Source organism: Terrapene carolina, unplaced genomic scaffold (genome assembly GCF_002925995.2).
Source record: "Terrapene carolina triunguis isolate 2854851 unplaced genomic scaffold, T_m_triunguis-2.0 Scaffold613, whole genome shotgun sequence".
Lineage (NCBI taxonomy): Eukaryota > Metazoa > Chordata > Testudines > Emydidae > Terrapene > Terrapene triunguis.
Window position 1 is genome coordinate 7,461,604 of NW_020664964.1, and position 13,388 is coordinate 7,474,991.

Below are 13,388 nucleotides of genomic sequence, written 5' to 3' on the forward strand. Positions count from 1 at the left end.
CTAACCCTAACACCAATTGGCCAAGCCCTAGGAACTCTAACCCTAGGACGGGAAGCCCCAACTATAGGACTCCTGGCACTAATTCCAAGTGGCCTACACATAAGACCCCTAACCTTATCTCCAAGTCGCCTACGCAAAGGCAGCCTAACTATGACTGCAAGGGTCCAACCCATAGGAACCCTCATGCGAAGGTGGGGAGCTGTTGCCGTAGGAACCCAAACCCTAAGTCAGGGAGCCCTACCCATAGAAACAGTAATCCTATGGTTAGAAACCCTATGGCATAGGAACACTAGCCCTATGGTGGGGAGCCCTAGCTAACACTAGGGCGGGGAGGCCTACCCATAGAAATCCAGTCCTAACTCCAAGCGGCCAAGCGATAGGAGCCCTAACCTTATGTAGAAGTGGCCTTCCAATAGGAACCCTAACTCTATGGCGGGGATCCCTACACATAAGGCACACTAATCCTAGGGCCGGGAGCCCTACCCAGAGGAACCCTAACTCTATTTCCAAGTGGCCTACCGAGAGGAGCCTTAACCTTATTTCCATGTAGCTTACCTCTAGAAACCCCAACCGTGCCACAGGGAGCCCTCCCATAGCAACCCTAACCCTAGGGCTGGGAGCGCTAACTATAGGAATCCTAACCGTAAGGCAAAGTGGCCTACCCATAGTATCCCTAACCCTAAAGCCAAGTGGCCTACCTCTAGGAATCCAAACCCTAGGGGGTCCATACCCCTAGGAATTCTAAACCGAGGGTGAGGAGCCCTATCCATAGGAACTATAACTCTAACGCCAAGTGACCTACCCATAGGAAGCCTAACCCTAGGCTGGGAGCCCCAGCCATAGTAGCTTAACCCTTACTACGTGTCTCCTACCCACAGTAGCGCTAAGCCTAGAGCGGGGTGCACTATCTATAGGATCCTTAACCATAGCGCCGGGAGCCCAAGCTCTAGGAAACGTAACCCGAGGGTGGGGAGCCCTGGCCCCAGCAACCCTATCCCTACAGTGGGGAACCCTGCCCAGAGGAACCATAAACTTAATTCTAAGTGGCATGACATAGGAACCCGAACCTGAACCCGAACTCAAACAGGCCAAGCCATGAAAACACAAACCCTAACACAACGTGGCCAAGCCCTAGGAACCCTAACCTATGGCAGGAAGCCATACCCATAGGAACTCTAACCCTAGGGCGGGAAGCCCTACTCATAAGACTTCTCACCCTAACGCCGAATGGCCTACCGATAATAGCCATAATCCCAACGCCAACTGGCCTAGCCATAGGAACCCTAACCCTAAGTGGCCTACCTATAGGAAACCTCACCCTAGGGTCAGGAACCCCACCCAGAGGAATCCTAACCCTAGGGCGGGAAGCCCTGCCCATAGAAACGCAATCCTAACTCCAAGAGGCCTACCGCTAGGAACCTTAATCTTATCTCCAAGTGGCTTTTCCATAGGAACCCTAACTCTGAGATGGGGAACCCTACCCATAGGAACCCTAACCCTAGGGCGGGGGAGCGCTATCAAGAGGCACACTCAGGGGAGGTGTGGGCGGGCTGCAGGCAGGGCCAGGGGAGAGACCTGGCCCCGAACATTGGTGGAGCCGGGCCCTAAATATTGCTGGAGCCCAGGCACCCCGGGCCCATACAACTCCCCCCCTGGTGTTCAGTGAAGTAGCAGGTTGGCTGCGAGGTGCATTAACAGTGTTGTTCAGAGGAGGCTAGGACGGGGCCTGCCTGTGCTCTGCCTGGCTCAAGCCAAGCTCTACGATACAATTGCAGTTGCTCCAACCTCTCAGACAGAGACAAACACCTACAAGATCTCTATCAAGCGTTCTTACAACTACAATACCCACCTGCTGAAGTGAAGAAACAAATTGACAGAGCCAGAAGAGTACCCGAAAGTCACCTACTACAGGACAGGCCCAACAAAGAAAGTAACAGAACGCCACTAGCCGTCACCTTCAGCCCCCAACTAAAACCTCTCCAGCGCATCATCAAGGATCTACCACCTATCTTGAAGGACGATCCATCACTCTCACAGATCTTGGGAGACAGGCCGGTCCTCACTTACAGACAGCCCCCAAACCTGAAGCAAATACTCACCAGCAACCATACAGCATACAACAAAAACACTAATCCAGGAACTTATCCTTGCAACAAAGCCCGTTGCCAACTCTGTCCACATATCTATTCAGGGGACACCATCATAGGACCTAATCACATCAGCCACACTATCAGAGGCTCGTTCACCTGCACATCTACCAATGTGATATATGCCATCATGTGCCAGCAATGCCCCTCTGCCATGTACATTGGCCAAACTGGACAGTCTCTACGTAAAAGAATAAATGGACACAAATCAGATGTCAAGAATTATAACATTCAAAAACCAGTTGGAGAACACTTCAGTCTCCCTGGCCACTCGATTACAGACCTAAAAGTCGCAATATTACAACAACAAAACTTCAAAAACAGACTCCAATGAGAGACTGCTGAATTGGAATTAATTTGCAAATTGGACACCATTAAATTAGGCTTGAATAAAGATTGGGAGTGAATGGGCCATTACACAATGTAAAACTATTTCCCCATGCTTATTTTCCCCCCCTAAAGTTCCTCACATCTTCTTGTCAATTGCTGGAAATGGGCCATTTTCATTACCACCACAAACAGTTTTTTCTCTCCTGCTGATAATAGCTCACCTTAACTGATCACTCTCCTTATAGTGTATATGGTAACACCCAGTGTGTGTGTGTGTGTGTGTGTGTCTTCCTACTGTATTTTCCACTGCATGCATCCGAAAGCTTATACTCAAATAAATTTGTTAGTCTCTAAGGTGCCACAAGTACTCCTGTTCTTTTTGCTCTTTCACTGTAACTTATGAACGTTTCATGCAAAGCAATGTTAAACAGGAGGGAGACCTCACTGAAAAGCAGGTAAGCTGAGCTTCCCTGGGGAAATGTAAAAATAAAACCTAAATAGCTGAGCCATTCACAGCCTGTGACTCAGGTTCTGACTAAAATGGGGATGATGATGCTTTGCCCCTTTTATAAACCGTTTTGAGGCATTCATGTCAAGAGCACTGTATAAGAACCAAGTCGTACGTTCTCTTTTTTTATACTAGGAGCATTTCCATGAAAACAGCTCTCTTGTTTTTTGTGCCAGCTGCTTATTTTTCTCTGTCACATTCCTCTGTGACATCAAAGCTGCTGCTGATGTCTCCAACTGACTCCTTTTTACATGTCAAAATAGCTAAAGTTGCCAGAGTGCGAGCCCAAATCCTCTCTCCACAGAAGAGGTTTCTACCCCACCTTGCCAGTCTGCCACAGCCCTTCCTGGATGCTAAAAACTGCAGGAGCGAGAAGGCTGTTCACTATTTCTGTCCATCCAATCCTGGGTGTCTCTGCTAAAAATCCAACAAGGCTGCCTACTATGAGGGTGTTTGGGCTCGTATGGACACTTGGCATTGGACTGAGACCATCCAGTAATTCAGGTGATGAATAGCAGTTGTCACATGGAGATGATTTTCACTCTCAACCGCTATGGGCTGGAAGATGCCGAGTCTAAAGGTTTTATCCCATCAGCAATCATGAGAGCACTTTCACCCAGAAACGAATAAATCAGTTCCCATAGTGCACTGGGATCGGTAGTAGCTAGCATAGTACTGTAATAGCAACATATTGTGCGCTCTTGGCCACGGGCCTTGGTGCATGTGTGATCTTAGGACTCCTGCTTCCTAATGAGTGGAGATCATGTTGTCTAGCCCAGTGTGTCTAATCTGTTGAGAGAGCCCTGAAACATGCAGGTGCAGCAGCTCAGGTTAAGGATTGGATCTTGGCCTGGTTTTCATTGCACCGAAAAAGACCCTTCATGTTGCTTTGTATCAGTTCTTGTGTGAGCTAATTCCCCATCAGTTTCTTGAGTTTATAACATGGCTGTTTATGTATAAATGCTATGAAAAAACTGCAGAGATTTTTTTATAAAACATGCAGTTAGTATTTTATAAGCTAGTAATTCAGAGTGCACAAGGGTTAACACTGTGAAGTTAATCGCATGGTCAATATTATTAAAAACTTTTCTTTCTGCAGCCTGCACTAGCAAAATAATCCAGCTAATAGAAATCTGCCACAAGGAGAGTAATCTGCAGGTCACATTGCTAAAGTCAAATATATGGCATGGTTATTTCAGGTGAGCAAACCTCGCTGCCCTACAACTGCTCAGGAGAATCCTCAGAGCAATCAGTGTTCATGCATATTTGCAAACTGATACATTTGCATAGTGTTGCAAGAAGCTGCACTGGCCCGGGCAGCTCTGTGTTTGGAGCAACATTCATTCCCACGTGGATTTCTGAGAGGAAATGCTGAGGACAAGTTAATCCCCTGATCCTCTTCAGGTTCTGCTATTCCAGTGCTGCAGAGTTGTGAGGGAAGGCTTGAGGGTTGTGGGGGACTCGATGGCGTGTCCACCCCAAACAGGACTGGAAGGGGTTAAGGTGGTTAGGTAAGTCTATGAACTCCACAGGCTGCTGCTGGGAAAGGTCAGTCACTCCCTGGGAAGTGTTAAAATCACCAGCTACAGCTTTGTCTGGCATTTCCCAATTGTTGAGTGCTTGACTTGGCAACCTGAATGTTTTTAATGCTGTGTGTGTGTGTTCAAAACACAGAATTTAGAACTTTAGAAAGATTCTGGATTGTTGGCTGTGCTACAAGCACTGCTAATTAACTGTCACTATCTGCTTAGTGTTCAACTCTACTAGCTCAGGCAGCCGAGTCTCCCCTTCCCCCTTCAAACTGCAGTAGTCCAATCAACACTGAAGAAACCAACCTTTTCTCTTGTAAACTGATAGCAACAATAGGGTTACCATATTTTAGTTTTAAAAAAGGAGGACATTCCACAGGGCCCCGGCCCCGCCCCAACTCTGTTTCCCCAAAGTCCCCGCCCCAACTCTGCCCCGTCCCCTGAACGCTCCGCCCCTGCTCCTCCCCCTCCAATGCTTCCCGCGAATCAAATGTTCGCGGGAAGCTTGAAACAGGGAGGCAGCAGGTAAGCTGGGGCGGGGTGCGGCGCGGCCCAGTCCGGCCCCCCTGGCCGAGCGGCTCCCTCCGGCGGCCAGCCCAGGCCAAGAGGCTCTGGCCCCGGCGTCTCCCACCCGGCTCTGCTCGGGCCCTGGGCCGCCGGCCCCCGGCCCAGCACCCCCAGCCCGGCCCCGGCTGAGCACCGCCGGCCCCGGCCTCGGCCCCATCCCGGCCCCGGCTGAGCACCGCCGGCCCCGGCCTGGCCCTGGCCCCCGGCCGAGCACTGCTGGCCCCGGCCCGGCCCCACACCGCCGGGCCCTCCCTCCCTATTTTCTCGGACATGTCCGGCTTTTTGGGATTTCCTTCCGGACGAGGATTTGAGGCCCAAAAAGCCGGACATGTCCGGGAAAATCCGGACATATGGTAACCCTAACTGCAACAAGTATTTTTTATTTTTTAAAAAGACACTTCTGCACCATGACAGATGTGTGGTCACATTGCTTAATGCATTATTAGAAGGTGCTCAGATATTATGGTGTTTAGCACGGTATAAAAATCTACATAAAATAGAATCCATCAAGGAAGAAAGCTGAAGTTTCTCCAGAGCCATACATGAGCTTATGAAGGTTGATACTGTGTGTAACAGGGTCATTCATCTCCTATGCATCCCTTTGTGACCTGAGATCATTCTGCAGACATCTTGCCTCGGTTTCTCTTCTTCCTCGTCCCTTGTTCTTTTTAGCAGGCCATTTCCAGCCCTACCTGACTGGAGTTTTGTTCCCCAGGTGTATCAAACTCATCTGTAGGAGCCTCTAACTTTCTGCCACCACTTCCTCACGTGCCTTTTTAAGCCCAGTTGGGCAGCAGGTTCACTCACAGTGGCACTGGGCATGACTTCCTTTTAAAGGGGCCAGTCACACTGTGCTTGTCATTATAAGACAATTATAGTCCTGCATATAGCTAAATGTAGTGTAATGGCCAGATATAGGGCATGTTGCTCCTTGAAGTAAATTAAACCTGCAGCCTTTTCAATACCAGTAATAGTCTCACATGCTCAATAAGAAGATCCCTTCACCCCCATTGAAGAACAATGTCTGATTTAGTGATCTAATGGCAGCTACTCAAAAGGTGTTTCACCCAGATGCCCATTCCTGAGCTGAAGTTCCTCGGGCGTGCACTCAGGAGCACCAAGAGAGAGAAAAGGAATATTTGTAAATGTTTAAGAACAGTTCCCAGGTGGGAGCATCACAGCAATAAGGAACAGAAAGCGCCCTCCGGCCTTCAACCACCAATTTCCCTGCCCCCCTCCCCCCCATATAAACTCATCGTTAGTTTCTTTTCAAGGGGGTTTCTAGGCTTTTGGTTGTAGTCCCGGTGTTTCTGGGTTCTTCCTTCTTTATTTTTTTATCTTTAGAGAGAAATTTCTCTCCTGTTTTTGTTATGTAACTTGAGCGCCCTCGTGGCCGATGGAGTCTGCTCTGCAGGCAGCTCTGGCCAAGAGAAGGCGCGTGCAGGAATGCAGCCGGGAAAGCCCCTTCCATGCATCGGCATGGGAACTAGGGGTGCAGGGAGTGCTGCAGTACCCCTGGGTTGCCGGCCCTGCACGCCCAGGGCTCCTGGCCTCAGCTCTGGCGGGGGAGTGGATGGGGTAAGGGGAATGGCTTTCAGCACCCTCATTATTAAAAATGTTTGAGTACCACTGCTTCCACCCCAGGGGCACCTGCTCCAAACCCCCCAGTGTGAACACACACACGCTGAAAGAGTACAATGAGTACAGGAAAGGGAAATATTTATTTACTGGGAGACTGAAAGGAGAAAAACAAGAGGAGGAAGCTAGGGGGAGCGGTAAAACAGGGTTACATTCAACACAAGGCCTCACAGGCCCAGTGGTAGCAGAGTCTGAAAGGACAGACACTCAGCAATGTGTCTGTACACAGAGTTCAGGAGTCCCGGGCAAAGTTCTAGTCCAGGGGTGAGTCTTCAGTGCTCCTTGTTGTCTTTGGCGCCAGTAAAGTTTCCCCAACAAACCCCTTCGGTGCCCCCTTCTGCTGCTCTCTGCAAAGCCACACAGTGACATGCGACAACCTCCCCACTTCACTAGCTAACATCCAGTTTGTCTTTCTCTCTGCTCCCCTCCCCCTCCACGCCCCACAAAAAGGACTTCCTCTTCCTGAAATAATCAGCACCCCCAATCCCCAAGAAAAAGATTTAAAGGGTCCATGCTCTCTAAACCCCAAAGGGGTTACAGTGCGTGTTTGGGCAGGTCGGGGAGAGAAGTCACCCTCCCTGCCCTTCCTGACACTGGCTCCAGCTTTTAAACTACTAACACTAGAGAATCATTCCTCAAGTACCTGCTCTGTGCTTTGTCTGCAGGGCTGTCCGATTCCTCAGTGGGGTCACTCTGGGTATTCACAGCATTTTATGATTAATTTTTTGTTTCTGGATTAATTGCTGTTTTTTGCACTCTGGGCACGATTCTGCTCTCACACAATGGAAAGTAACTCCACTGAAGTCACTGCAGTAGAATGCTGGTGTAAGTGAGGTCAGAATCGGAGTCACAAAATCCACATTAGTGGTGCTGATTAGACATAGGTGAGGAAAAATGTCCCGGTGGCTTTAACTGTTGAGCTGAGAAGATGATTTTTTTTTTTTTTTTATTGGGGTGGGGAAGAGGCAGAGACCCAGTGGACGAGGGAGGATCGGGTGCTTTTTTAGACATTCCTGTTTTGAATTATGTTGTTTCGTGTGATACTCTCCATGGTGCTGTACTGCAGGCGAGTTGTGTCAAAGACATAAAGTGTTTATTTACCTCGGGCAGGCAGCAAAACGTCTGATGGCACAAGCTGGTACAAAGAAAACAGAGTTAACACAAAGGACCAACTTCAACCCAGGTATAAGCAGTGGCCAATCCACTAGCAGTCAACAGGAGCTACCCCTGCTTGTGGCAGGGCTGAACTGGCAGAGTGTGGTATGGTTTGCACCACCTGGCTGTATGACGTACCAAAGGTCGAGTCATGTCAGGTGTTCAGCGCCCCGACTTCCGTTGAACCCCATGGGGATTGGCTTGCTGAGCCCTTTGAGCCAAGCGCCTGGTGGGGTCAGACCCTAGAGCTAGTTGTCAAAAGTTGTTTTTGAAGTGGGGGGAGGGGCTGTGGGGCGCTGCAAAGCTTTCTGGCGTGAGAATTCAAATCAGGACGATTTCTGACATCCTGACCTTTGCTGGCCCTGACTGACATCCCATCGCTCCAGCCCAGCTGTGAGTGCCTCACATTATGGGGGCGGGAGGCTGCCAGCACTACCTGTTATTAAGGTTGCCCAGTGCTTCCCATGATAAGCCTTTGTTTTCAGTTGCTTATAACATTGTCACACTGTAACTGTTTGGGCTGAAATTTTCCATGCTGGGTGTCTGCCCTGAGGCTGAATATTTCCTGAAACTTCCATTAAAATAATTCAGCTGTTGCTGAGAATGAGGCTAGGTGAGATGTTGTGGGTCTGTTACAGGAGGGGGACTAGATGATCACGATGGTCCTTTCTGGCCTTAAAGTCTATGATTCCATGACGACCGTGCTTAGCCCATGCTAAACATTTCTGGTGCTGTTTTCTTTGAAAAGCTCTAGCACCCCCAGGCTTTGGAGCAGGGACTTGAAATTTCCCAAGGAGGTGGCCTTTGTGCCAGGGATGCGCCTTTTGCTGTCTCTGAAAATCTACCTAAACTGACCAAATGAGAAGTTTTTGAAAAGTCAGAGTTCACACACACCCAATAGAGACTTCTTTGACATTAGCAGCTCCATTCCCCCTGACAACTGTGTCTGCACTGGCATGCTCCAGGACTTTCCCTACAATTGTAGCTCTGATCTGCTGGGTCTGTGCTGGGTCCAGGTACCTGAGCAGAGAGCCTGTCTCTCCTGTGCTTTCAATGCCCCACCCCCCATCCTGCTGGGCTCAGAGGAGGAAGCGCTAGATTCAAATGCAGAGACTAGGGGACAGGGGTGAGTAGATTGGGAGAAAGAGCCTAAGGGATCCTGGAAGCTGGCAGGAGGTGAAAGAAATTGGCATTTGGAGTTGAGGGGAGGGTGCAGAGTAGGTCTGAGTGAGCAAGGACACTTGCAGCCAGAGAGGAGACGGGGAGTGAGATCCAATGGGGTGGGTGGAAGGAGGTGAGGGGGAATGGCAGACGGATCTGATGAAGAGCTGGGGTTCAGGAGAACTGGGACTGGCTGGGCAAAGAGAACGAAAGAAGGAGCTAGGGGCTGGAGATTCATGGGTATTGCGATTGGATGAGGAGCCTGGGAAGTTAGATTGGTACAGGAAGCCAGGATAGGGGAGAGCTCGGCGGACTAGCAGCTAGGACCCTCCTGCTGGGGTGCTCCTGGCTGGGATGCTCCCAGCAGCACGGGGAGATGGGATTTCACGGGGCAGGGCTAATTTTATGGTCCATGACACGTTTTTCACTGCCGTGAAATTGGTAGGGCCCTAGCTATAGAAGAAGATTGAGAGGTGACTTGATTATGGTGTAGAAGTACCTTCATGGAGAGAAAATAATGAGTACCGAAGTGCTCTTTAATCTAGCCAAGAAAGGCACAACAAGAACAAATGGCTGCCAGCTGAAGCCAGAGAAATTCAAATGAGAAGTAAGGCACAAATTTTTGACAGCGAGGGTGATTAACTAATGGAAACAAGTTACCAAGGGAAGAGGTGGATTCTCTGTTTCCTGATGGCCTCACATCACAACTGATTGTCTTTTGGAAGGTGTGTTTTGGTGAAAAACAAGCTATTGGGCTTAATATGGAAAGTGGTGTGTGAAATTTCATGGCCTGTGAAATAGAGGCCGGATTAGCCGATTTAATGGCCTCATAATCTATGAAAAACTCAGTGTGGGGTGAGGAACAGACTCTGCTGTTTTACTGGAAAGCCTGTTTGCTCCCCAGAATCAATAATGAGCAAGTGGGGTGATCCGGGGAGCTGCTCAAACATACAACTGGGCTGGCCAGGGGCAGACATCAGCCCTGCAAGGGCGAGGTGGGTGTGCCAGTGCCTTCACAATGGCCTTTGGCAGGAACTCAGCCTATTGGGCAAAGGTGATGAGGAGGCTGTGACCTCACAGAGCTTCCTTGACATCAGCCAGGCAGGACGGGGTGCAAGGCCGGAGGAACATTGGAGACCCCTGTAGCCTTGCTGCACCAAGTCTCCTTCTCACGGTCTCTCCTTGAGGACCAAGAGAGGGTTTGTGTTCATGCACCTGAGTGTTGAGGAGGAGCTGCTTTGGGAGTTTTTGCCTTTCTGTGTTGATTTTGTAGAGAGCAGACATTCCCTGTGTATAAGGTAAGATTCTCAGTGAGGGTTGGAACCTGTTCAGTCTAAGATATATGTTGCCAGCTGAGCTCTAGGCTCAGAAAACACAAGGTAAGTTGGCAGAAAAATGTCCCACCTAGGACTCCGCCCCTTAGCAACTGGCTAACTAATCGGTCTCAAAATATAGTTGTAAAGGAGGAATCATTATCGGGTGAGTGTCTTTCTAGTAGGGTCCTGCAGGGATCGGTTCTTGGTGCTATGCTATTTAACATTTTGATCAGTGACTTGGAAGCAAATATACAATCATAACGGTAAAATCTGCAGATGACAGAAAGATTGGGGGAGTGGTAAATAATGTAGAGGGCATGTCACTGATGCAGAGCCAAGTGGATTGCTTAGTGGCCTTAGCACAAGCAAATAACATGCATTTTAATATGTCCAAATGTAAAGTTTTATACCTCTAGGAACAAACAAATATAAGCTATATTTACAAGATGGGGGACTCTATCCTGGGAAGCAGTGACCCTGAAAAAGACTTGGATTCATGGTGGATAATCAGCTGACCATGAGCGCCTAGTGGGACACTGTGGCCAAAAGGGAAAATGCGATCTTTGGACCCATACATAGCAGAATCACAGGTAAAAGTAGAGAGGTTCTGTATCTCTGTACTGGGCACTGGTGCAACCACTACTGGAATATTGTGTCCAGTTCTGGTGTCCACAATTTGAGGCAGAAGCTGATAAATTTGAGAGGGTTCAGAGAAGAGCCACAAGAATGATTAAAGGATTAGAAAACATGCCTTATAATGATAGACTCCAGGAGCCCAATCTATTTAGCTTAACAAAGTGAAAGTTAAGGGATTAGCATAAGGGAACAAATATTTGTTAATGGGCACTTCACTTGAGCAGACAAAGGTATAACAAGATCCAATGGCTACAAGTTGAAGCTAGACAAATTCAGACTGCAAATAAGGTGAACATTTTTAATAGTCGGGGTTTGGAGCAATTTACCGAGGGTTGTGATGGATCCTCCACAACTCGCATTTTTTAAATCAAGATTGGCTGTTTTTGTAAAAAATCTGCTCTAATTCCTATAGGAATTATTTTGAGGGAAGTTCTATGGCCCATATTAAAGAGAAGGCCAGGCTAGATGATCAGAGTGGTTTCTTCTGGGCTTGGAATTTATGAATCTGTGACTGACTGGGGGCATTTAGAATTTGTCCTTTTTCCTTCCCTTTTCCTCCTTCCTTCTTGTCTCTTCTTCTCTTTTTTCTTGTTCCATTTCTCTCTACTGCTCTTCTTCCTGAGGCTGGTGGGGCTGTTCTTCAGCCATCATTGTAGGAGGCCCTCACAAAGAGGTGGGGCTGGAATAGTGCGCTGACAGAGATTTCCACCAGATTAATCTCCTCTCATGACTAGTGCTGTCTTATGGCCATCTGTTGAGAATGCTCAGCCTCCAGTCCCTGAGAGTCTCCACACTGATTGGCCCAGTTTGAAGTTATTGCTGAGTTAATAGCGGGGAGACTGAGGTCATTGTTGGCTGAGGGCAGTGAGGCCTAACGCTCAATTCAGTGGCATCTCTTTGTCTGTAACGTGATAATTATTGAAGACTACATCCAATTGATTCAAAATTTCAGGGAATTTCTAGGCATGAGTGGGAAGAATCTTGTTGATTTTGGTGACAATTGGAAAACAAAACCACCACAAAAGCCTGGTTTCCACACCACGCCCCTTGAATTGGTGCTGTGAGTTGAGGGGCATTGTGACTTTAGAGCAGGGTTGGGCAAACTTTTTGGCCTGAGGGCCACATTGGGGTTGCAAAACGGTGCCTCCCCAAACAGCCTGGCCCCCACCCCCTATCTGCCCCCTCCCACTTCCTGCCCTCTGACTGCCCCCCTCAGAACCCCCAGCCCATCCAACCCCTGCTACTCCTTGTCCGCTAACCACCCCCTCCCGGGCTCCCCCGCCCCAACCACCCCCCCGGGACCCCACCCCCTATCTAACCCCCCTGCTCCCAGTCCCCTGACTGCCCCAACCCCTATCCACACCCCTGCCCCCTGACAGGCCCCCCGGGACTCCCACGCCTATCCAATCCCCCCGTTCCCCATCCCCTGACCGCCCCCTCCCCCCAGAACTTCCACCCCATCCAACCGCCCCTGTCCCCTGACTGCTCCCTGGGACCTCCTGCCCCTTATCCGACTCCCCGCCCCTTATCCAACCCCCCAGCCCCCTTACCATGCCGCTCAGAGCAGCATGTCTGGCAGCCACGCCGCCTGGCCAGAGCTACACACGCTGCCGCTCTGCTCGGCAGGAGCACACCGCTCCGCCGCCCAGAGCGCTGCCACATGGCAGCATGGCTGCGGGGGAGGGAGGACAGCAGGGGCGGGGCCGGGTGCTAGCCTCCCTAGTCGGGAGCTCAAGGGCTGGGCAGGACGGTCCCGCGGGCCGTACTTTGCTCACCTCTGCTTTAGAGTCAACTCAGTCAGTCAGTGCTAACTCTCTGCAGGTGATTTGCATAATTCAACCCCATTGGTTAAAAGGAGTCAGCAAATGAAACTGCAGGTTTCAATGGGAGAGATGACCAAGGCAGGCAGCAGGCTTAGGGTTTATGCTCAGGGTTATTGGAGTGAGTGAATGATGGGTGGCTGAGTTACCTCTGATGTCACAATGTTACTGCTCAGGCTCCTCTGCCTGCAGTGTCAGATGGGCAGTGACTGTCAGGGGGAAGGTTTTGTTGATCTAAAACTTGTAAAACAAGAAGAGCAGAAGAGGAATGGCTTAGATGATTTGACAATAAAATGTAGGTTTTGCGGCAGTATCCTGTGCAATTGCTACTGGTTCAGGGACAGACACAGCATTCCTGCCCCTGCCGCCCCCCCTCCCCCCCCCCCCGTTAGCTGGGCCTGCATAAACAGACAAATGTCCGACCCTCTAGTTATTCTCTTTTAAGACTGAGCAAATAACACACAACAGATGATTGATATGATTAATTTTGCTGCCTTTTCTCCTTTAATGGAATATGAGCAATTTATGATTCTCGTAAATGAAGTAGTTCTTCTAAAATGAAGGTGAATAAAAATAAATGG